We start from the raw sequence: 22,873 nt of genomic DNA, 5'->3' as shown, positions 1-22,873 counted from the left end.
CCTCATTGAACTACTTTTTTAATTATCTTCAGAAAATCTGGCAATTTGAATTAGGAGAAGCTTGATTTTAGGCCAGATTTATTAGAGAGTGGGACAAGTAGGTTAGTAGAAAGGTGTGTTTGTTTGGTAAGTAATATAGCTCTCCTCTCCCAAATTAGTTCCCATCACATTTTGTCTAAGATTGAGTTCTTGCTGTACGCCTGTGTTTGGGAAATGATGAATCCACAGACCCCCACAACTGGAGACTATTTCACTTAAACATATAGATCTGCATTTTTGCAGATGTTTCTAGTTTTAATGGGATTTTAATCCCAAAAGATTAATGCAAAGAAATAGAGGAAAACAACAGAATGGGAAAGACTAGAGATCTCTTCAAGAAATCAGAGATACCAAAGGAACATTTCATGCAAAGATGGGCTCGATAAAGGACAGAAATGGTATGGACCTAACAGAAGCAGAAGATATTAAGAAGAGATGGCAAGAATACACAGAGGAACCATACAAAAAAGATCTTCACGACCCAGATAATCACGACGGTGTGCTCACTGACCTAGAGCCAGACATCCTGGAATGTGAAGTCAAGTGGGCCTTAGAAAGCATCACTATGAACAAAGCTAGTGGAGGTGATAGAATTCCAGTTGACCTATTCCAAATCCTGAAAGATGATGCTGTGAAAGTGTTGCACTCAATATGCCAGCAAATTTGGAAAACTCAGCAGTGGCCACAGGACTGGAAAAGGACAGTTTTCATTCCAATCCCAAAGAAAGGCAATGTCAAAGAATGCTCAAACTATCGCACAATTGCACTCATCTCACACGCTAGTAAAGTAATGCCCAAAATTCTCCAAGCCAGGCTTCAGCAATATGTGAACCGTGAACTTCCTGATGTTCAAGCTGGTTTTAGAAAAGGCAGAGGAACCAGAGATCAAATTGCCAACATCTGCTGGATCATCAAAAAAGCAAGAGAGTTCCAGAAAAACATCTATTTCTGCTTTATTGACTATGCCAAAGCCATTGACTGTGTGGATCACAATAAACTGTGGAAAATTCTGAAAGAGATGAGAATACCAGACCACCTGACCTGCCTCTTGAGAAATTTGTATGCAGGTCAGGAAGCAACAGTTCGAACTGGACATGGAACAACAGACTGGTTCCAAATAGGAAAAGGAGTACATCAAGGCTGTATATTGTCACCCTGTTTATTTAACTTATATGCAGAGTACATCATGAGAAACGCTGGGCTGGAAGAAACACAAGCTGGAATCAAGATCGTGGGGAGAAATATCAATAACCTCAGATATGCAGATGACGCCACCCTTATGGCAGAAAGTGAAGAGGAACTAAAAAGCCTCTTGATGAAAGTGAAAGTAGAGAGTGAAAAAGTTGGCTTAAAGGTCAACATTCAGAAAACGAAGATTATGGCATCTGGTCCCATCACTTCATGGGAAATAGATGGGGAAACAGTGGAAACAGTGTCAGACTTTATGTTTTTGGGCTCCAAAATCACTGCCGATGCTGACTGCAGCCATGAAATTAAAAGACATTTACTCCTTGGAAGGAAAGTTATGACCAACCTAGATAGCATATTCAAAAGCAGAGACATTACTTTGCCAACAAAGGTTCGTCTAGTTAAGGCTATGGTTTTTCCTGTGGTCATGTATGGATGTGAGAGTTGGACTGTGAAGAAGGCTGAGCACCAAAGAATTGATGCTTTTGAACTGTGGTGTTGGAGAAGACTCTTGAGAGTCCCTTGGACTACAAGGAGATCCAACCCGTCCATTCTGAAGGAGATCAGCCCTGGGTGTTCTTTGGAAGGAATGATGCTGAAGCTGAAACTCCAGTACTTTGGCCACCTCATGGGAAGAGTTGACTCATTGGAAAAGACTCTGATGCTGGGAGGGATTGGGGGCAAGAGGAGAAGGGGACAACAGAGGATGAGATGGCTGGATGGCATCACTGACTCGATGGATGTGAGTCTGGGTGAACTCCGGGAGTTGGTGATGGACAGGGAGGCCTGGCGTGCTGGGATTCATGGGGTCGCAAAGAGTCGGACACGACTGATCGACTGATCTGATCTGATCTGATATTAAACACAGATATGATCAGTCCCTTTTATAGACCAGGAGCCTAAACACATTTTTCTTGTTGCTGTTGTGGCCCTGGAATCTTGATTTGTGTACTAGTCATATCTATAACAACTTTTTATTCATCAGATACACCACTAAATATTTTGCACTAACAAGATTTTCCCTACAGTATTATATTTTTTTAATTTTATTTTATTTTTAAACTTTACATAATTGTATTAGTTTTGCCAAATATCAAAATGAATCCGCCACAGGTATACATGTGTTCCCCATCCTGAACCCTCCTCCCTCCTCCCTCCCCATACCATCCCTCTGGGTCGTCCCAGTGCACTAGCCCCAAGCATCCAGTATCGTGCATCGAACCTGGACTGGCATCTCGTTTCATACATGATATTTTACATGTTTCAATGCCATTCTCCCAAATCTTCCCACCCTCTCCCTCTCCCTCTCCCTCTCCCACAGAGTCCATAAGACTGTTCTATACATCAGTGTCTCTTTTGCTGTCTCGTACACCGGGTTATTGTTACCATCTTTCTAAATTCCATATATATGCGTTATTATACTGTATTGGTGTTTTTCCTTCTGGCTTACTTCACTCTGTATAATAGGCTCCAGTTTCATCCACCTCATTAGAATTGATTCAAATGTATTCTTTTTAATGGCTGAGTAATACTCCATTGTGTATATGTACCATAGCTTTCTTGTCCATTCATCTGCTGATGGACATCTAGGTTGCTTCCATGTCCTGGCTATTATAAACAGTGCTGCGATGAACATTGGGGTACACGTGTCTCTTTCCCTTCTGGTTTCCTCAGTGTGTATGCCCAGCAGTGGGATTGCTGGATCATAAGGCAGTTCTATTTCCAGTTTTTAAAGGAATCTCCACACTGTTCTCCATAGTGGCTGTACTAGTTTGCATTCCCACCAACAGTGTAAGAGGGTTCCCTTTTCTCCACATCCTCTCCAGCATTTATTATTTGTAGACTTTTGGATCGCAGCCATTCTGACTGGTGTGAAATGGTACCTCATAGTGGTTTTGATTTGCATTTCTCTGATAATGAGTGATGTTGAGCATCTTTTCATGTGTTTGTTAGCCATCTGTATGTCTTCTTTGGAGAAATGTCTATTTAGATCTTTGACCCATTTTTTATTGGGTCATTTATTTTTCTGGAGTTGAGCTGGAGGAGTTGCTTGTATGTTTTTGAGATTAGTTGTTTGTCCGTTGCTTCATTTGCTATTATTTTCTCCCATTCTGAAGGCTGTCTTTTCACCTTGCTAATAGTTTCCTTTGATGTGCAGAAGCTTTTAAGGTTAATTAGGTCCCATTTGTTTATTTTTGCTTTTATTTCCAATATTCTGGGAGGTGGGTCATAGAGGATCCTGCTGTTATGTATGTCAGAGAGTGTTTTGCCTATGTTCTCCTCTAGGAGTTTTATAGTTTCTGGTCTTACATTGGGATCTTTAATCCATTTTGAGTTTACTTTTGTGTATGGTGTTAGAAAGTGTTCTAGTTTCATTCTTTTACAAGTGGTTGACCAGATTTCCCAGCACCACTTGTTAAAGAGATTGTCTTTAATCCATTGTATATTCTTGCCTCCTTTGTCAAAGATAAGGTGTCCATATGTGCGTGGATTTATCTCTGGGCTTTCTATTTTGTTCCATTGATCTATATTTCTGTCTTTGTGCCAGTACCATACTGTCTTGATAACCCCACAGTATTATTTAGCCTGTAGGAGGTAGAACAGTGAAAGTCTTCTGTGATCAAACCACATGACTAAAAAGTGTGCTGTTTGTTTTTACTGTTCAAGGTATAATAAATTTCAAAGAGAAACCAGAATATTTTATGTCAAATTTTCAACTTATATCAGTTCGATTCAGTCGGTCAGTCATATCCAACTCTTTGTGACCCCATGGACTGCAGTACCCCAGGCCTCCCTGTCCATCACCAACTCCAGGAGTTTACTCAAACTCATGTCCATTGAGTCGATGATGCCATCCAACCATCTCATCCTTTGTCATCCACTTCTCCTCCCCGCTTCAATCTTTCCCAGCATCAGAGTCTTTTCAAGGGACTCAACTTATATACTAGGATTTAAATGCCTTCCAATTATATGTAAAAATCACCCTGATTGAAAACTATGGTACATTTTTTATTAGATTGAGAACAATTCTAAGTTAATTTTAATTATACTTCCTAAGAGTATTTTCCACCTAGTATTAAGAATAACCAGCCCTGTATCTCTTCTCCTTTAGGATTTCTGCATTGTTGTTGGCTGATGTCATAGACTTTTTGGTCTATGATTACAAGAATTCCCTATTTATAACTGCTTATGGCTGCCACATGCCTAAAATGTCAGTTAAACTGTTTCTTCCTTTACAGTCAGAACATTGGCTACATAAATGGAACTCTTCAGTTAAAATTTCACCAGTAGGGAGAAAATATTTTCAAAAGATATATCTGATAAAGGACTATTATCCAAAGTATACAGAAAAATCTTAAAACTTAATAATAAGAAAACAACTTGATTAAAAAATGGGCCAAAGATCTTAACAGGTACTTCACCAAAGGAGATTCACAGAAGCAGAGGAAGAGATGCTCTACATCATATGTCACTGTTACTGTTCAGTCTCACTCAGTCATGTCCAACTCTTTGCAACCCCATGGACTGCAGCACACCAGGCTTCCCTGTCCATCACCAACTCCCTGAGCCTGTTCAAATTCATGTCCATTGAGTCAGTGATGCCATCCAACCATCTCATCCTCTGTCGTCCCCTTCTCCTCCCGTCTTCAAACTTTCCTAGCATCAGGGTCTTTTCCAATGAGTCAGCTCTTCACATCAGGTGGCCAAAGCATTGGAGCTTCAGCTTCAGCATCAGTCCTTCCAATGAATATTCAGGTTTTGATTTCCTTTAGGATGGCTTTGTTGGATCTCCTTGCAGTCCAAGGGACTCTCAAGAGTCTTCTCCAACACCACAGTTCAAAAGCATCAGTTCTTCGGTACTCAGCCTTTTATGGTCCAACTCTCACACCTGTACATGACTACTGGAAAAACTATAGCTTGACTGTATGGACCTTTGTTGGCAAAGTGATGTCTCTGTTTTTTAATATGCTGCCTAGGTTTTTCATAGTTTTCCATCCAAGGAACAAGTGTCTTTTTATTTCATGGCTGCAGTCACCATCCATTAGGGAAATTCCAATTAAAACAACAATGCAACACCACTACATACTTCCTAGAATGGTTAAAATCTGGAACACTAATACTACCAATGCTGGTGAGGATCTAGAGCAACAGGAGCTCTCATTCATTGCTGGTGGGAATGGAAAATGGTATAGCCACTTTGGAAGAGTTTGGCAGTTTCTTACAAAATTAAATATACTCTTACTATAGCATCTAGCAATCACCCTCCTTGGTATCTCTTCAAAGGAGTTCAAAAAATGTCTGCCAGAAAACCTGAAAACAGATGTTTATACTGACTTATTCATAATTGCCAAACCCTGTAAGCAACCAAGATGATTTTCAGTTAGTGAATGGATAAATAAACCATGGTACATCCAGACATTATTCATTGCCAAAAAGAGCTGTCAAGCCATGAAAAGACATGGGGGAAACTTAAATGCATATTACTAAGTGAAAGAAGCCAGTTTGAAAAGACTACATCATGATAATACCAATTGTGTGACATTCGGGAAATGACAAAATTGATTAAATGAATTTAATACATCCATGGAATGAAATAATCTACAGCTTTAAAAAGATGAGTTAGACCTGAATTCACTGATTATGAAAAGATATTTGATATATATTATGAGTATCTAATGAACACGAAGAACACGTTATGTGGAATTCTTTAAATGCAGTGGTGTTAGTAGAGTTACACATATGATTATATTGCTTCTCTTTCACCGAAAATAAAATCACCATCTGTCTTTGACCTCATCTTAAACCACCTCCCCTTTGCCCACCATACTTTAACCATATTTCCATGACTTCATTAAGTATGTTCCTTCTTACAGTTTTTGCTTGTCATTCTCTCTGCCTGAAGTGCTTTTCATATATCTGGTTCCTTCTTGTCAATAAGAACTCAGCTTAACTATCACCTCTTTAGAAGGTCTTTCTACCCCCAAACTTAAAGTAGCCTCCCAGGCCCTCTCCATCACATCAACATTGTTTAATTTTCTGGATGGCACCTATCATTATCTGACATTTTTCTATTTATTTTTCTTTGATAATTTTCTATCTTTTTCCACTAAAGTACAAACTCCAGAAAAGGAGCTAGTGCCTGGAACAAGTAGATAGCAAAGAAATAATCACTGAATGAATGAATAAGTACTTGTTCTTTTTTTTTTTTTTTTTTCATGGCCATGCCGCACAGCGAATGGGATCTTAGTTTTCTGCCCAGGTATTGAACCCATGCCCTCTGCAGTGGAGGTGCAGATCCTACCCACTGGACCACCGGGGAAGTCCCAGTACTTGTTCATTATTTACTTAGCAACTAGTATGATGATTATTTGGAGAAGGAAATGGCAACCCACTCCAGTACTCTTGCTGAGAAAATTCCATGGACGGAGGAGCCAGGTAGGCTACAACCGTGGGGTTGCAGAGTCGGACACGAGTGAGCAACTTCACTTGCACTTTTTCACTTTCACTTTCATGATGATTATTCCAATACCATGTGGATATTACAAAATGAAAATAGAATTACCATCAGTAAGTTAGTTCAGTCACTCAGTCATGTCCGACTCTTTGCAACCACATGAATCGCAGCATGCCAGGCCTCCTTGTCCATAACCAACTCCCAGAGTTCACTCAAACTAATGTCCATCGAGTTGGTGATGCCATCCAGCCATCTCATTCTCTGTCGTCCCCTTCTCCTCCTGCCCCCAATCCCTCTCAGCATACAGTCTTTTACAATGAGTCAGCTCTTCCCATGAGGTGGCCAAAGTATTGGAGTTTCAGCTTTAGCATCAGTCCTTCCAATGAACACCCAGGACTGATCTCCTTTAGATTGGACAGGTTGGATCTCCTTCCAGTCCAAGGGACTCTCAAGAGTCTTCTCCAACACCACAGTTCAAAAGCATCAATTCTTCACCACTCAGCTTTCTTCACAGTCGAACTCTCATAACCATACATGACCACAGGAAAAACTATAGCCTTGACTAGACGAACCTTTGTTGGCAAAGTAATGTCTCTGCTTTTGAATATGCTATCTAGGTTGGTCATAACTTTCCTTCCAAGGAGTAAGCGTCTTTTAATTTCATGGCTGCAGTCAGCATCGGCAGTGATTTTGGAGCCCCAAAAAATAAAATCTGACACTGTTTCCACTGTTTCCCCATCTATTTCCCATGAAGTGATGGGACCGGATGCCATGATCTTCATTTTCTGAATGTTGAGCTTTAAGCCAACTTTTTCACTCTCTACTTTCACTTTCATCAAGAGGCTTTTTAGTTCCTCTTCACTTTCTGCCATAAGGGTGGTGTCATCTGCATATCTGACGTTATTGATATTTCTCCCAGCAATCTTGATTTCAGCTTGTGTTTCTTCCAGTCCAGTGTTTCTCATGATGTACTCTGCATATAAGTTAAATAAGCAGGGTGACAATATACAGCCTTGACGTACTCCTTTTCCTATTTGGAACCAGTCTGTTGTTCCATGTCCAGTTCTAACTGTTGCTTCCTGACCTGCATACAAATTTCTCAAGAGGCAGGTCAGGTGGTCTGGTATTCCCATCTCTTTCAGAATTTTCCACAGTTTATTGTGATCCACACAGTCAAAGGCTTTGGCATAGTCAATAAAGCAGAAATAGATGTTTTTCTGGAACTCTCTTGCTTTTTCCATGACCCAGCGGATGTTGGCAATTTGATCTCTGGTTCCTCTGCCTTTTCTAAAACCAGCTTGAACATCAGGAAGTTCACGGTTCACATATTGCTGAAGCCTGGCTTGGAGAATTTTGAGCATTACTTTACTAGCGTGTGAGATGAGTGCACCAGCGGAGTTTGAGCATTCTTTGGCATTGCCTTTCTTTGGGATTGGAATGAAAACTGACCTCTTCCAGTCCTGTAGCCACTGCTGAGTTTTCCAGATTTGCTGGCATATTGAGTGCAGCACTTTCACAGCATCATCTTTCAGGATTTGAAAGAGCTCAACTGGAATTCCATCACCTCCACTATCTTTGTTCGTAGTGATGCTTTCTAAGGCCCACACATGTATACCTGTGGTGGATTCGTTTTGATATTTGGCAAAACTAATACAATTATGTAAAGTTTAAAAATAAAATAAAATTAATTTAAAAAAATTTTTAAAAAACTAAAAAAAATAAATAAATAAGGCCCACTTGACTTCACATTCCAGGATGTCTGGCTCTAGTGAGTAATCACACCATCATGATTATCTTGGTCATGAAGATCTTTTTTGTACAGTCCTTCTGTGTATTCTTGCCACCTCTTCTTAATATCTTCTGCTTCTGTTAGGTCCATACCATTTCTGTCCTTTATTGTGCCCATCTTTGCATGAAGTGTTCGCATGGTATCTCTAATTTTCTTGAAGGGATCTCTAGTCTTTCCCATTCTGTTGTTTTCCTCTATTTCTTTGCACTGATCGCTGAGGAAGGCTTTCTTATGTCTCCTTGCTATTCTTTGGAATTCTGCATTCAGATGCTTATATCTTTCCTTTGCTCCTTTGCTTTTCCCTTCTCTTCTTTTCATACCTATTTGTAAGGCCTCCCCAGACAGCCATTTTGCTTTTTTGCATTTTTTTTCCATGGGGAGGTCTTGATCCCTGTCTCCTGTACAATGTCACAAACCTCCGTCCATAGGTCATCAGGCACTCTATCTGTCAGATCTAGTCTCTTAAATCTATTTCTCACTTCCACGGTATAATCATAAGGGATTTGATTTAGGTCATATCTGAATGGTCTAGTGGTTTTCCTTACTTTCTTCAATTTAAGTCTGAATTTGGCAATAAGGAGTTCATGACCTGAGCCATAGTCAGCTCCTGGTCTTGTTTTTGCTGACTGTATAGAACTTCTCCATCTTTGGCTGCAAAGAATATAATCAGTCTTATTTCGGTTTTGACCATCTGGTGATGTCCATGTATAGAGTCTTCTCTTGTGTTGTTGGAAGAGGGTGTTTGCTATGACCAGTGCATTCTCTTGGCAAAACTCTATTAGCCTTTGCCGTGCTTTATTCTGTATTCCAAGGCAAATTTGCCTGTTACCCCAGGTGTTTCTTGACTTCCTGCTTTTGCATTCCAGTCCCCTATAATGAAAAGGACATCTTTTTTGGGTGTTAGTTCTAAAAGGTCTTGTAGGTCTTCATAGAACAATTCAACTTCACCTTCTTCAGCATTACTGGTTGGGGTATTGGCTTGGATTACTGTGATACTGAATGGTTTGCCTTGGAAATGAACAGAGATCATTCTGTCGTTTTTGAGATTGCATCCAAGTACTGCATTTCGGACTCTTTTGTTGACCATGATGGCTATTCCATTTCTTCTGAGGGATTCCTGCCCACAGTAGTAGACATAATGGTCATCTGAGTTAAATTCACCCATTCCAGTCCATTTTTGTACGCTGATTCCTAGCATGTCGACATTCACTCTTGCCATCTCCTGTTTGACCACTTCCAATTTGCCTTGATTCATGAACCTAACATTCCAGGTTCCTATGCAATATTGCTCTTTACAGCATTGGACCTTGCTTCTATCACCAGTCACATCCACAACTGGGTATTGTTTTTGCTTTGGCTCCATCCCTTCATTCTTTCTGGAGTTATTTTTCCACTGATCTCCAGTAGCATACTGGGCACCTACCAACGTGGGGAGTTCCTCTTTCAGTATCCTATCATTTTGCCTTTTCATACTGTTCATGGGGTTCTCAAGGCAAGAATACTGAAGTGGTTTGCCATTCCCTTCTCCAGTGGACCACATTCTGTCAGCCCTCTCCACCATGACCCGCCCGTCTTGGGTGGCCCCCCATGGCCTGGCTTAGTTTCACTGAGTTAGACAAGGCTGTGGTCCATGTGATCAGATTGACTAGTTTTCTGTGATTATGGTTTCAGTGTGTCTGCCCTCTGATGCCCTCTTGCAACACCTACCATCTTACTTGGGTTTCTCTTACCTTGGACCTGGGGTATCTCTTCCATATGATCCAGCAATTCTACTTCTGGGTACATACCTAACAATTGAAAGCAAAGTCACCATATTTGTACATCTATGTCCATAGTAGCATTATTCACAATAGTCAAATGTGAGAAGCAATCCAAATGTCTATCCATGGATGAATGGATAAACAAAACACAGTATATACATGCCATGGGAATATTATTCAGCCTTAAAATGGAAGAGAATTCTGACACATACTACAACATAGTTGAGCCTGAGGACGTTAAGCTAAGTGAAATAAGGCAGTCAAAAGAAACAAATATTATATGACTTGACTTATATGAGTTACTTAGAATAGTCAAATTCCTAGAGACAGAAAGTGGAAATGGGTTGCCAGGGACTGAGGGCCAGGAAAATGGAGAGTTACAAATAGCAACAAATGGGTATAGAGTTCAGTTTTGCAAGATAAAGAGTATTCAGGAAATTGGTTGTACAACAATGTGAATTTCTTAGTACTATTGACTTACATACCTAAAAGGACTTCCCTGGTGGCTCAGTAGTAAAGAATCTGCTTGCCAGTGCAGGAGACGTGGGTTTTATCCTCGGTTCAGGAAGATCCCCTGGAGATGGAAATGGCAACCCACTCCAGTATTCTTGCCTGGGAAATTCCATGGACCGAGGAGTCCATGGGGTCCCAAGAGTTAGACATGACTTAGTGACCAAACCACCACCCACTTAAGAATAGTGAAGATGGTAAGTTTTATGTTTTGTATTTCACACAATCTTTAAAAATGCTTATTTCGTAGTTTACACACTGAAAAGACTTAGAAACAGTGGTAACCTAGAAGCAATGATCATCCTTAGTATCCAGATTGTAGTCTACTGGAAATTCCCCACCTGTCGGGTGCTTGGAAAATGATGGATTCCAAACTTGCAACAGGGAATGTACAAGATGGATTGAGACTCTGTATGTGTGTGTGTGTGTGTGTGTGTGTGTGCGTGTGTATACATATGTACCTGAAACCAAAGAACCTACCAGGATTAACTGGATCACATCCAAAGCACATAGGAATCAGATTGAAGAGAGATGGGACAATATGAAGAGTGGAGAGAAAAAAATGACTGCAATGATGTAAATGCACTGATTCTTTTGGGTAATTTGGTCATAATAACGTTACTAATGATTGTGGTCCATGAGCATGGTGTATCTTTTCATCTGTTTGTATTGTCTTCAATTTCTTTAGTTTGTATTTTGTAATTTTCTAAATACAGGTCTTTTATCTCCTTAGATAGATTTACTCCTATGTATTTTATTCCTTTTTGTTGTGTTTGTAATGAGTTCATTTTTAAGAAATAAAACCCAGAAATGGTCTAAAAATGAACAACAAAAAAATTAAAAACAAAAAAGGAAAATCATCTTTGTCACCATTGGAGGTAGCCAGAGTACTGACTTCTTTACTCTGGAAACTGGGAATTAGAATAGAATTAAGCATTTATCCATACTTTATTGTATGAATTGAGTGGCAAAGTATCTAAAGTGATATATTTGATTAAGTAAAGCACTTCTTTAAAGAAGGATGAAAGCTAATGACTGTAAAAGTAATGATAAAAGTGAAAAAAAAATAACTATGTGGTGATCTCTATTAAATGTAATTGATTCTTTTAAAAGCTATCAGGTAAAATTTGGTGGAGGGCCACCTGAACTCAGGTCATCTCAGCATCCCTAAAACTCTGTCAACCAGACATGTGCTTCTTGACGTGATGCACTGTGAAATATAAAGCATCACCCGTGCAATAGTTCAGCAGAAAAAAAAAGAACAGAATCTAACCAGGTATTTAGATCTTACTTTAAGTTAGTGCATCTGCCCACAATGCAGGAGACGTGGGTTCAATCCCTGGGTCGGGAAGATCCCCTGGAGAAGGAAATGGCAACCCACTCCAGTACTCTTGCCTGGAAAATTCCACAGACTGAGGAGCCTGGTAGGCTACAGGCCATGGGGTCACAAAGAGTCGGACATGACTAAGAGACTTCACTTTCACTTCACTTTAAGTTAGTAGGAAATGCAGGGGACAGAGGAACAATTTAAATGACACCACAAGAAAACATCAGAAACCTTCAGAATGTGAGATACTCTACAGGACCATTGACCTGGTTTTTACAAGTAAAGATCTTGAAAAGTTGAAGAGGGGGATATATATCATAGTTCATAATATTAGTCTTTACTTCTGTGTTTTTTAAATGTTCATACTGCAGGGTTCAAATTACTCTGTATTACAAATACTACATTATACAATATACAGAAATTAAAACACACTTTACAGTTTCAACATTTTGACAAATAAAATTCCCTTTATATTCCTGGATTTCCTTCTAATCTTATTCTAGCTTTGTGCCTTGGATACATTCATCAACTGCACTTAATCTTTTCTATTGTTTTTCCTCAAATTGATGGAAACAGGAAAGACTTTTAATTATAATTTAACCATAATCAGAGAAGATAAAAATGAAAATAAGGAAGGTAACTGTCATACTTCAAGCTTGTTAAAATTACACATTTATAAAACATAATCTCTTCATGTTTTTCTCCAAATATAAAATCTCTGCTGCTGCTGCTGCTGCTAAGTCGCTTCAGTTGTGTCTGACTCTGTGCGACCCCATAGGCGGCAGCCCACCAGGCTCCCCCGTCCCTGGGATTCTCAGCCATAAAAAATAGGAAGCTATTTTTGAAAATAAGTACCTACTTCAAAATAAATCCCCATTTTCAGGAGAATAAACTCTGATGTTCCTCAGAAAAGACTTATTCTTCCAAATATCTTGGCTTCTAGTATGAAGCGGATCTAGTACAGCACTAATTGTACTCTTACAGACATTAAATAATATTGGGGAATTATAATTACACTTTTTTGAAAAAAGAGAAGATACTGTGTGGTATATAGACAATGAGGTATGTTTACAATTTAGTCCATAATTGTCTTATAAAATGTCAAATTTCCTTCTTTTTAAAAAATAATTGTTACTTATTTTTGGCTCTGCTGGGTCTTCATTGCTGGGCAGACTTCTCTAGCTGCAGCAAGCTGGGGCTGCTGTCCAGTTGCAGGGTGAGGGCTTCTCATCGCGGTGGCTCCTCTGTTGTGGAGCATGGGCTCTAGGGTGTGGGCTGCAGTAGCCGCAGCTCCCGTGGTCTAGAGCACAGGCTCAGTAGTTGTGGTGGAGGTGTTTAGTTGCTCCGTGGCATGTGAGATCAGGGATCAAACCCGTGTCTCCTGCATTGGCAGGTAGACTTTTCACCAATGAGCCACCAGAGAAGCCTTTGAATTTCCTCCTTTAAGGAGCAATTCTGAGTCCACCAGAGATATAGTCAGTCCTCAGCAGTACAGAGGAGACGCATTTATTGGTAATCTGTGCGGATTGCTGATATCATGGAAAACAGACTCAGTATCAAAGGCAGATTGATGTATTGGAAAGTGAATCTGGTGGAAAAAAAAATCCCCAGAAAGAAGAAATGACAGTAGTCACATAAGATAATTTACATAAACTTAAGATGAAAACCTTCTGTCTACAGATTTGACAGATGAGTGAACAGTGATAGCGTACAGCCACTGACAAATGTCAGCCTGAAGACAGCGCCGAGAGTCCACGACTGCAGACTGCAACCGAAGCTTCTTGTTTTAATCAAGAAGAATCCTAGATTTTAACTGCACAGATGAGTTACCATTAACTTGAATCTAGTCTCAGAAATTCCATTCTTACACCTCAAAATCTATTTTCAACAAAAATCCTATATCTTCGACACCATATCCATGTTTTTTTCTACCTCTTGTTACATTTCTACCTCCCTCTCCTATCCTCCCCAAAAGTATTCAGCTGGAGAAGTAAAATAGAAGCTGCTGGTTTCTGCAAAGTTATGAGGATGAATATACCATTTTGAGACTGTGAGGAGGAGCCCCAAAGCACTCTGATGAGCTGTTTTGGGGGCAGAAAATCCTTTCCTTGCCTGTTGCATTTTGCAAAATAGCATGATTTAGTACAAAAACTTGCACTCTGATGTCAGACAGACCTGGAATAGAATTCTGATTTTCAATACCTCCTCTTTGAGTCTTAGCTTGTTCACTCATTAAATAGAGATGTAAAGATTTTCTTCTTCGGGTTTTTATGGACAATCAAGTAGCTGAGACAGTAAATGTAATGGAAAAGTTAAACAAACAAACAAAAAAAAAAACTGTCTATAATGAAAATAGTGGTACTTATACCTATTTGAGCTCCCTTCTTTTAAAACAGCTTAGGAGATCACACAGGTGAGCATCTTAATTCTAAGTGACCTGATTGGGCAGGGTTGACTACTCTGGGATGTTGCTCTGGGTCCTTAACACTCAAGAATTTACTTATAGGGTTGCTTAGATCCTTCTGGGCTTCCCTTGTGGCTCAGCTAGTAAAAAAATCTGTCTGCAGTGTGGGAGACCTGGGTTCAATCCCTGGGTTGGGAAGATCCCCTGGAGAAGGGAAAGGCTACCCACTCTAGTATTCTGGCCTGGAGAATTCCATGGACTGTATAGTTCATGGGGTCACAGAGTTGGACACACCTAAGCAACTTTCACTTAGATCCTTCTACCAATGGTGTATAAAGCAACCCATTGCCTCAAAGCAATGGGAAAGTTTAGAGAGATTAAAGATGGAAGGCTAAATGCTTAGGTGGGTAAAAAAACAGAGCAAATAGTGTTCTTGAACCAGGAAAAGTAAAGGCTGGTTACTACTGAGGCTAGCCTTCCAATGCCCCTGGGTTATTATGTAAAGTAGACCACTCAACCTTGCTCTTGGTGGCACTCTGAAAAATGTTAACCCTGCCCTAGTGCACCTGGGGACCCACACCCTACTGACCAAAACAGGCGTGGGAGGAGCAGGGTTTAAAGAGATTAATAGTAGAGATGTTAGTCACTCAGTTGTGTCCAACTCTTTTGCGACTCCACAGACTGTACCCTTCCAGGGTCCTCTATCCATGGGATTCTCCAGACATGAATACTGGAGTGGGTTGCCAAACCCAGAAGCAAAAAATCAGAGAGAGGAGAGAAAAACAGGAGGAGAACACAATAGAGTGGGTGGGATGGTAGTCTTTGCAGCTCTGAGCCGGCCTAAGCCACGAGGAGAATCTGACCCCAGAGCTATCAGAAGTCACTGGTTGGTGCTCGCAGTTTAAATGTAGTTTTCACTAGTTGTAGCAACTGGAGTAGAAACTAGAGTCACTGGCACCTTTGCTGAGGTGTGATTAGCATACCTGTAGGCCCATGTCAAGGACTGAGTCAGCAGCCACAGCTCAACACAGCCTGAAAGTTCTCTGCCATTGAAAAGAGTAATCTAAATCAAAAGCAAAAATACTTGGTTTGGGGTGACAAAATCTCCCGTCTGTAAAGGGAAAAAAAATTCAACTCTTGGTGGTTGTGAGAATGAGGAGGTCTCAAAAGTGATAGCTCTGAGACAGAAAATGGAAGTTTGCACTAAATTAAGTAGCTCAGTGTAAAAGGTGGGTGGGTGGGTGGTAGGAGGCAGTTCTGTGAGGAAGCAGTAAAAGTGAGCATTCAAGTCAGGGTAAAATCGCTGAAGTGAGAGACAGAGCTTCAGGGCTGACTGACCTGCAGGGGGTTTTGTGTGTCTGTGAACAGAAAACACCACACACTGGAGGACCATGAAGTGCTCCAGCCCTGCTGGCATAGCCAGACCATCTCAGACAACACACGCCACGAAATCCAACTGCACCTCAGTCCCACCAAGGGGAAGTCCAGCTCTCCTGCCTCTCAGTGGAGAAGTGTAATGTACCCTCGGCCCTTGGATCCAGGTTAAATAAGACGAAAAACTGTTGAGTGGGAATTAGTCATTGCCTAATCATCTCTGGAGATCTTTACAAAAGATCTCAGGCTATATTTTTATTTGCCACTAAACAGTTTAGCTCATTCATACCTGAAGCCTGAGGAACATGCTATGTCATTTCTTATCTTTCTCTAGACTAGACTAGACTAGCTTTTCAGAGCTGTGGGTGCACTTTTCCATAGGCTGTTAAAGAGGAAAAAATGGGGCTAGCAGCTAGGCTGACAAAGCAGAAAGTTGCTTTTTCTCAGACGTTACAAGAAACACTTAATGGTATTGCCATAAAAGATTACTCGAGGCCACAGCTTTTACAGCAGGATGACTAATTGGAGACAGCCTGTGATGTAAATTAAAGCCGCCATCTCAAGCATGTTAAAATGCTTGCAGCTGGTCAATCAGGATGTTATGCAAAAATAAATGGGAAGGAAGCAGTTTTTGCTACCATTCCATTTTGATTAGATTTTGATGTTGACAGTGTCGAGTTGGATATGTGTACTTATATTTTGAAATTTTGAACTTCCTGCAGCTCACTGAAAATAAATTCCCTTTTCTCTTTTTTTTCTCCCCTGTAATCTTAATACCATTTGTATTATATGACAACACTGCCTCTAGCTACAAATAGAGTTACAGTTTGCTTTTGAGCTTGTGACATTGCCAGTCTAGAATTTAAAATTTTTTCAACTCTAAATTTCATGATAAATCTTTTTCTGTGAGTAGTGTTTTCCTAGTAAATTGTTGATAGAAGGTTTTAAACTCTTACAGCTTATTAGTCCACAGCAATTCTAGTTATTTATAAAGGTATTGAAAGCCTTTTATGGATCTTATACTAGGTTCACTTAGAAGGTGCAATCTTCAGAGTTAGTTTCCTTCTCCTTAGAGGATTTCTGATATGTTTTCTTGCCCAGAAATATGGACTAATAGCTCTTTTGCAGTTTATGAAACTTGGAAGATTTGAAAGTCAAACATAAGGAGCAGAGAAATTGTTCCAAAAGTAAGGCTGGAGATGGGGCAGCAAAGAGTACCTGAGTCATGCCGGAGAAAGGAAATGAAAGGGACAACAGGCAACACCGAACAAAGGCAGAAGAGACGCAGGATGGTGAAGGTCAAAGGGCTGGAAGGTTAGAGGTGATACTTCTGCATGAAAGGACCGAGGAAGAACAGTGAACTTTCACAGAGTCGCTCAAACTTGAGGTCTGTGGTTCTGACTTCAGAACTCCCCCCAGACCTCATCATTACTCAGAGACTGCAAAAGAGGTCTGGGCTAGATTCAGGTTGGAGACAAACATTGCACACACACACCCATATACAAACAGAAGCAGAATATAACACACTTCTAAGGTGTTGTGGATGATTTCTTTCTAGGAAGGGACTCTGGAATTAATTAGAAGCGTTGAGAGGTTTGTTCCCAGGCCAAGGAGAGGACTGTCCCCCAAATTTTCAAACCAGAAATGAACTTTAGGATCCCAGCTTTTAATATCTTCTTTGGATTGTTTTAATACATGGATGTGTAAAATGAATTTAATTTAATCCAAAAGAATAGATTAGATAGCCTGATTTATTCTACTTGAAATAAAAATACATTTTACCAATTATCCACATCATTGTGAAGCAAATACCTTCAAAATCTTAGTTGAGCTTCTCAGAGTACATAAACTTACTTAGAGATTAGCCACATTTCCTGATAATATCAGGGCATCTGTAGATTTTTTTTAATGTTTTTTTAATGAGGTTCTGATATTCTCAGTACTGTAAATTCCAAATTATTTCATTGTATTCCTCCTGATATAGTGTAGGGAAATGTTATAATCTATCTCAAAAAAAAATAGAAGTAAATATGAACAAATGGAGTTCTGGAGTTATTTCCAAGAGAACATTAACTGCCTGATGTTTAAGTGCTTTACATTTCATGAGTTTATGATTTAAAATTTGAAGCACATTTAAAGTAGCAAAAAGAGTTCAGTGTACTTTCACCTTATCAACGGAGTTATCAGGCTTCTGCTGCCTCTGTTCCACCTATCCCTGATTTTCCCTTTTTGGAAGTATTTGGAAGCAAAATCCAACTGTTGAGAACTCAGTTCATACACCTTCTTTGGTGCAAAGTTTTGAAAATATGGGCATTTTCTTTGCATAGTCACAATACCATTATTACACCCAATAATAGTGAAATTTTCCCCTTTACCTCATAACCAAACCACAATCAAATTTGCCAGTTATCTCAAAAAATGTATATTTTTACAGTTGGTTAGTTTAAATAAGATCCCCAAATATCCTTTATTGCTTGTAATTACCATGTCCTGTAAGTCTTTTATGGTCTATGCAGTAATTCCTCTCCATTTTCCCCCTTCAAGCTACCAACTTGTTGAAAAAGCTAGACCAGTTATTCTGTAGAGATATTTATTTTTAAAGAGTAATGTTTAAAGGTTAAATAGTAATGTGGGGGCGGGGAGGAGCGCCAACAGGGAGAGGATATATGTACACCTACAGCTGATTCACTTGGACCTACAGTAAAAACTAAAACAACACTGTAAAGCAATTAAACCCCAATTTAAAAAATAGTAATAGAGTGTCACCTAAAATACTTGGTGCCTCACTAAATAAATAACTGAAGCCCTGGGACTTCCCTAGCAGTCCAGTGGTTAGGACTTGGCACTTCCACTGGCAGGGCCTGGGTTCAATCCCTGGTCAGGGAACTAAGATCATGCAAGCCATGCAGCACAGCCAAAAAAACATAAAAAATAGTGATAATTGAAGCCCTAATGGATATTATTATCTCACTTGAAATTAACCCTTAGAGTATTTATTTCACTCCAATTTGCAAATCAAATCAAATAGGTCCATTTTGAATTTGCCAAATTTATCTCCACTTCCCACTCACAATTAGATTTTCCCTTTGAGAGAGCTATGTAAATTTAAAAATAAATGATACTTTATTATTATCTTGAGGTTTTAGAAAATGTTCCTATCTTGGTGGACTGGCAGATGAACAATGAGTGTACTAGCCCCTAATCCGTGTTTTTGTTCTTGTTGCTCACTCAGTTGTGTCCAACTCTTTGCACCCTATGGACTGCAGCACACCAGGCTTCCCTGTCTTTCACAATCTCCCTGTCTTCACAAGTTTGCTCAAACTCATGTCCATTGAGTCGGTGACGCCATCCAACCATCTCATCCTCTGTCATCCCCTTCTCCTCCTGCCTTCAATCTTTCCCAGCATCAGGGTCTTTTCCAATGAGTCAGTTCTCTGTATCAGGTGGCCAAAGTATTGGAGCTTCAGCTTCAGCATCAGTCTTTCCAATGAATATTTAGGGTTGCTTTCCTTTAGGATATACTGGTTTGATCTCCTTGTTGTCCAAGGGACTCTGAAGAGTCTTCTCCAGCACCACAGTTTGAAAGCATCAATTCTTCATTGCCCAGCCTTCTTTATGGTCCAACTCTCACATCCATACATGACTACTGGAAAAACCATAGCTTTGACTAGATGGAACTTTGTCAGTAAAGTGATGTCTCTGCTTTTTATTATGCTAAGTTTGTCATAGCTTTTCTTCCAAGGAGCAACTGTCTTTTAATTTCATGGCTGCAGTCACCATCCACAGTGGATTTGGAGCCCAAGAAATTAAAGTCTGTCACTGTTTCCATTTTTTCCTCATCTGTTTGCCATGAAGTGATGGACTGGATGCTATGATCTTCATTGTTTGAATGTTGAGTTTTAAGCCAGCTTTTTCACTCTCCACTTTAACCTTCATCAAGAGGCTCTTTAGTTCCTCTTTGCTTTCTGCCATTAGAGTGGTGTTATCTGAGGTTATTGATATTCTCCCAGCTATCTTGATTCCAGCTTGAGCTTCATCTAGTACAGCATTTTGCATGATGTACTCTGCATATGAGTTAAATAAGCAGGGTGACAATATACAGCTTTGACGTACTCCTTTCCCAGTTTTGAACCACTCCATTGTTCCATGTCTGGTCCTAACTATTGCTTCTTGACCTGTATACAGGTTTCTCAGGAGGCATGGAAGGTGGTCTGGTCTGGCATCCCCATTTTTTAAAGAATTTTCCAGTTTTTTGTGATCCATACAGTCAAAGGCTTTAATGTAGTCAATGAAGCAGAAGTAGATTTTTTCCTGGAATTCACTTGCTTTTTCTACGCTCCAACAGATATTGACGATTTGATCTCTGGTTCCTTTGCCTTTTCTAAATCCAGCTTGTGCATCTGGAAGTTCTTGGTTCACATACTGTTGAATCATTGTTTTTACTTTATTATTATTATTGCTCTTAACAATAGCTCTCTTCACAGATATAGAAAACAAACTTATGGTTACCAAAGGAGAGGGGGCAGGGGTAAATTAGTAGTTTGTGATTAACATATACACACTACTATGTATAAAATGGATAAATAACAAGGACATAGGTATGTCCTTGCATCAGTATGCTCAGGGCACTTCACTCAGTTTCTTGTAATAACCTATAATGGTAAATAATCTGAAAAATATATATATATATATATATAATTGAATAACTTTGCTATACACCTGAAAGTACCACAACATTGTAAATTAACTATCAGTTCAGTTCAGTTGCTCAGTCGTGTCTGACTCTTTGCGACCCCCTGAATCGCACGCCAGGCCTCCCTGTCCATCACCAACTCCCGGAGTGCACTCAAACGCACGTCCGTTGAGTCAGTGATGCCATCCAGCCATCTCATCCTCTGTCGTCCCCTTCTCCTCCTGTCCCCAATCCCTCCCAACATCAGAGTCTTTTCCAATGAGTCAACTCTTTGCATGAGTTGGCCAAAGTACTGGAGTCTCAGCTTCAGCATCATTCCTTCCAAAGAAATCCCAGGGCTGATCTCCTTCAGAATGGACTGGTTGGATCTCCTTGCAGTCCAAGGGACTCTCAAGAGTCTTCTCCAACACCACAGTTCAAAAGCATCAATTCTTCACCACTCAGCTTTCTTCACAGTCCAACTCTCACATCCATACATGACCACTGGAAAAACCATAGCCTTGACTAGACGGACCTTTGTTGGCAAAGTAATGTCTCTGCTTTTGAATATGCTATCTAGGTTGGTCATAACTTCCCTTCCAAGGAGTAAGCGTCTTTTAATTTCATGGCTGCAGTCACCATCTGCAGTGATTTTGGAGCACCAAAAAATAAAGTCTGACACTATTTCCACTGTTTCCCCATCTATTTCCCATGACGTGATGGGACCAGATGCCATGATCTTCGTTTTCTGAATGTTGAGCTTTAAGCCAACTTTTTCACTCTCCTCTTTCACTTTCATCAAGAGGCTTTTTAGTTTCTCTTCACTTTCTGCCATAAGGGTGGTGTCATCTGCATATCTGAGGTTATTGATATTTCTCCAAGCAATCTTGATTCCAGCTTGTGCTTCTTCCAGCCCAGTGTTTCTCATGATGTACTCTACATACAAGTTAAATAAGCAGGGTGACAATATACAGCCTTGATATACTCCTTTTCCTATTTGGAACCAGTCTGTTGTTCCATGTCCAGTTCTAACTGTTGCTTCCTGACCTGCATACAAATTTCTCAAGAGGCAGGTCAGGTGGTCTGGTATTCCCATCTCTTTCAGAATTTTCCACAGTTAATTGCGATCCACACAGTCAAAGGCTTTGGCATGGTCAATAAAGTAGAAATAGATTTTTCTGGAACTCTCTTGCTTTTTCCATGATCCAGCGGATGTTGGCCATTTGATCTCTGGTTCCTCTGCCTTTTCTAAAACCAGCTTGAACATCAGGAAGTTCACGGTTCACATATTGCTGAAGCCTGGCTTGGAGAATTTTGAGCATTACTTTACTAACATGTGAGATGAGTGCAATTGTGCGGTAATTTGAGCATTCTTTGGCATTGCCTTTCTTTGGGATTGGAATGAAAACTGAACTTTTCCAGTCCTGTGGCCACTGCTGAGTTTTCCAGATTTGCTGGCATATTGAGTGCAGCACTTTCACAGCATCATCTTTCAGGATTTGGAATAGCTCAACTGGAATTCTATCACCTCCACTAGCTTTGTTCGTAGTGATGCTTTCTAAGGCCCACTTGACTTCACATTCCAGGATGTCTGGCTCTAAGTCAGTGATCACACCATCGTGATTATCTGGGTCGTGAAGATCTTTTTTGTACAGTTGTTCTGTATATTCTTGTGATCTCTTCTTTATATCTTCTGCTTCTGTTGGGTCCATACCATTTCTGTCCTTTATCGAGCCCATCTTTGCATGAAATGTTCCCTTGGTATCTCTAATTTTCTTGAAGAGATCTCTAGTCTTTGCCATTCTGTTGTTTTCCTCTATTTCTTTGCACTGATTGCTGAGGAAGGCTTTCTTATGTCTCCTTGCTATTCTTTGGAATTCTGCATTCAGATGCTTATATCTTTCCTTTTCGCCTTTCCTTTTCCCTTCTCTTCTTTTCACAGCTATTTTTAAGCCCTCCCCAGACAGCCATTTTGCTTTTTTGCATTTTTTTTTCCATGGGGATGGTCTTGATCCCTGTCTCCTGTACAATGTCACAAACCTCCATCCATAGTTCATCAGGCACTCTATCAGATCTAGTTCCTTAAATCTATTTCTTGGTTCCACTGTATAATCATAAGGCATTTGATTTAGGTCATATCTGAATGGTCTAGTGGTTTTCCTTACTTTCTTCAATTTAAGTCTGAATCTGGCAATAAGGAGTTCATGAACTGAGCCACAGTCAGCTCCTGGTCTTGTTTTTGCTGACTGTATAGAACTTCTCTGTCTTTGGCTGCAAAGAATATAATCAATCTGATTTTGGTGTTGACCATCTGGTGATGTCCATGTGTAGAGTCTTCTCTTGTGTTGTTGGAAG

At 40.0% G+C, this 22,873-nt stretch overlaps 1 long non-coding RNA gene across 1 annotated transcript in view; it reads right to left on the bottom strand.

Moving 5' to 3' along the window:
- Positions 1-9,929: 9,929 nt before the first annotated feature.
- The window catches only part of LOC138990500 (uncharacterized), a 33,330-nt gene continuing 20,386 nt past the window's right edge, over positions 9,930-22,873 (bottom strand). Inside the window, exon 5 of the long non-coding RNA XR_011466642.1 lies at positions 9,930-10,258. This is a non-coding gene — a long non-coding RNA (uncharacterized lncRNA). The remainder of the gene's footprint in view (positions 10,259-22,873) is intronic.

This window comes from Bos mutus, chromosome 13, assembly GCF_027580195.1.
Source record: "Bos mutus isolate GX-2022 chromosome 13, NWIPB_WYAK_1.1, whole genome shotgun sequence".
NCBI classification, from domain to species: domain Eukaryota; kingdom Metazoa; phylum Chordata; class Mammalia; order Artiodactyla; family Bovidae; genus Bos; species Bos mutus.
The sequence above is the reverse complement of the archived record's forward strand: the minus strand, read 5'-3'. Positions and strand labels throughout refer to the sequence as shown.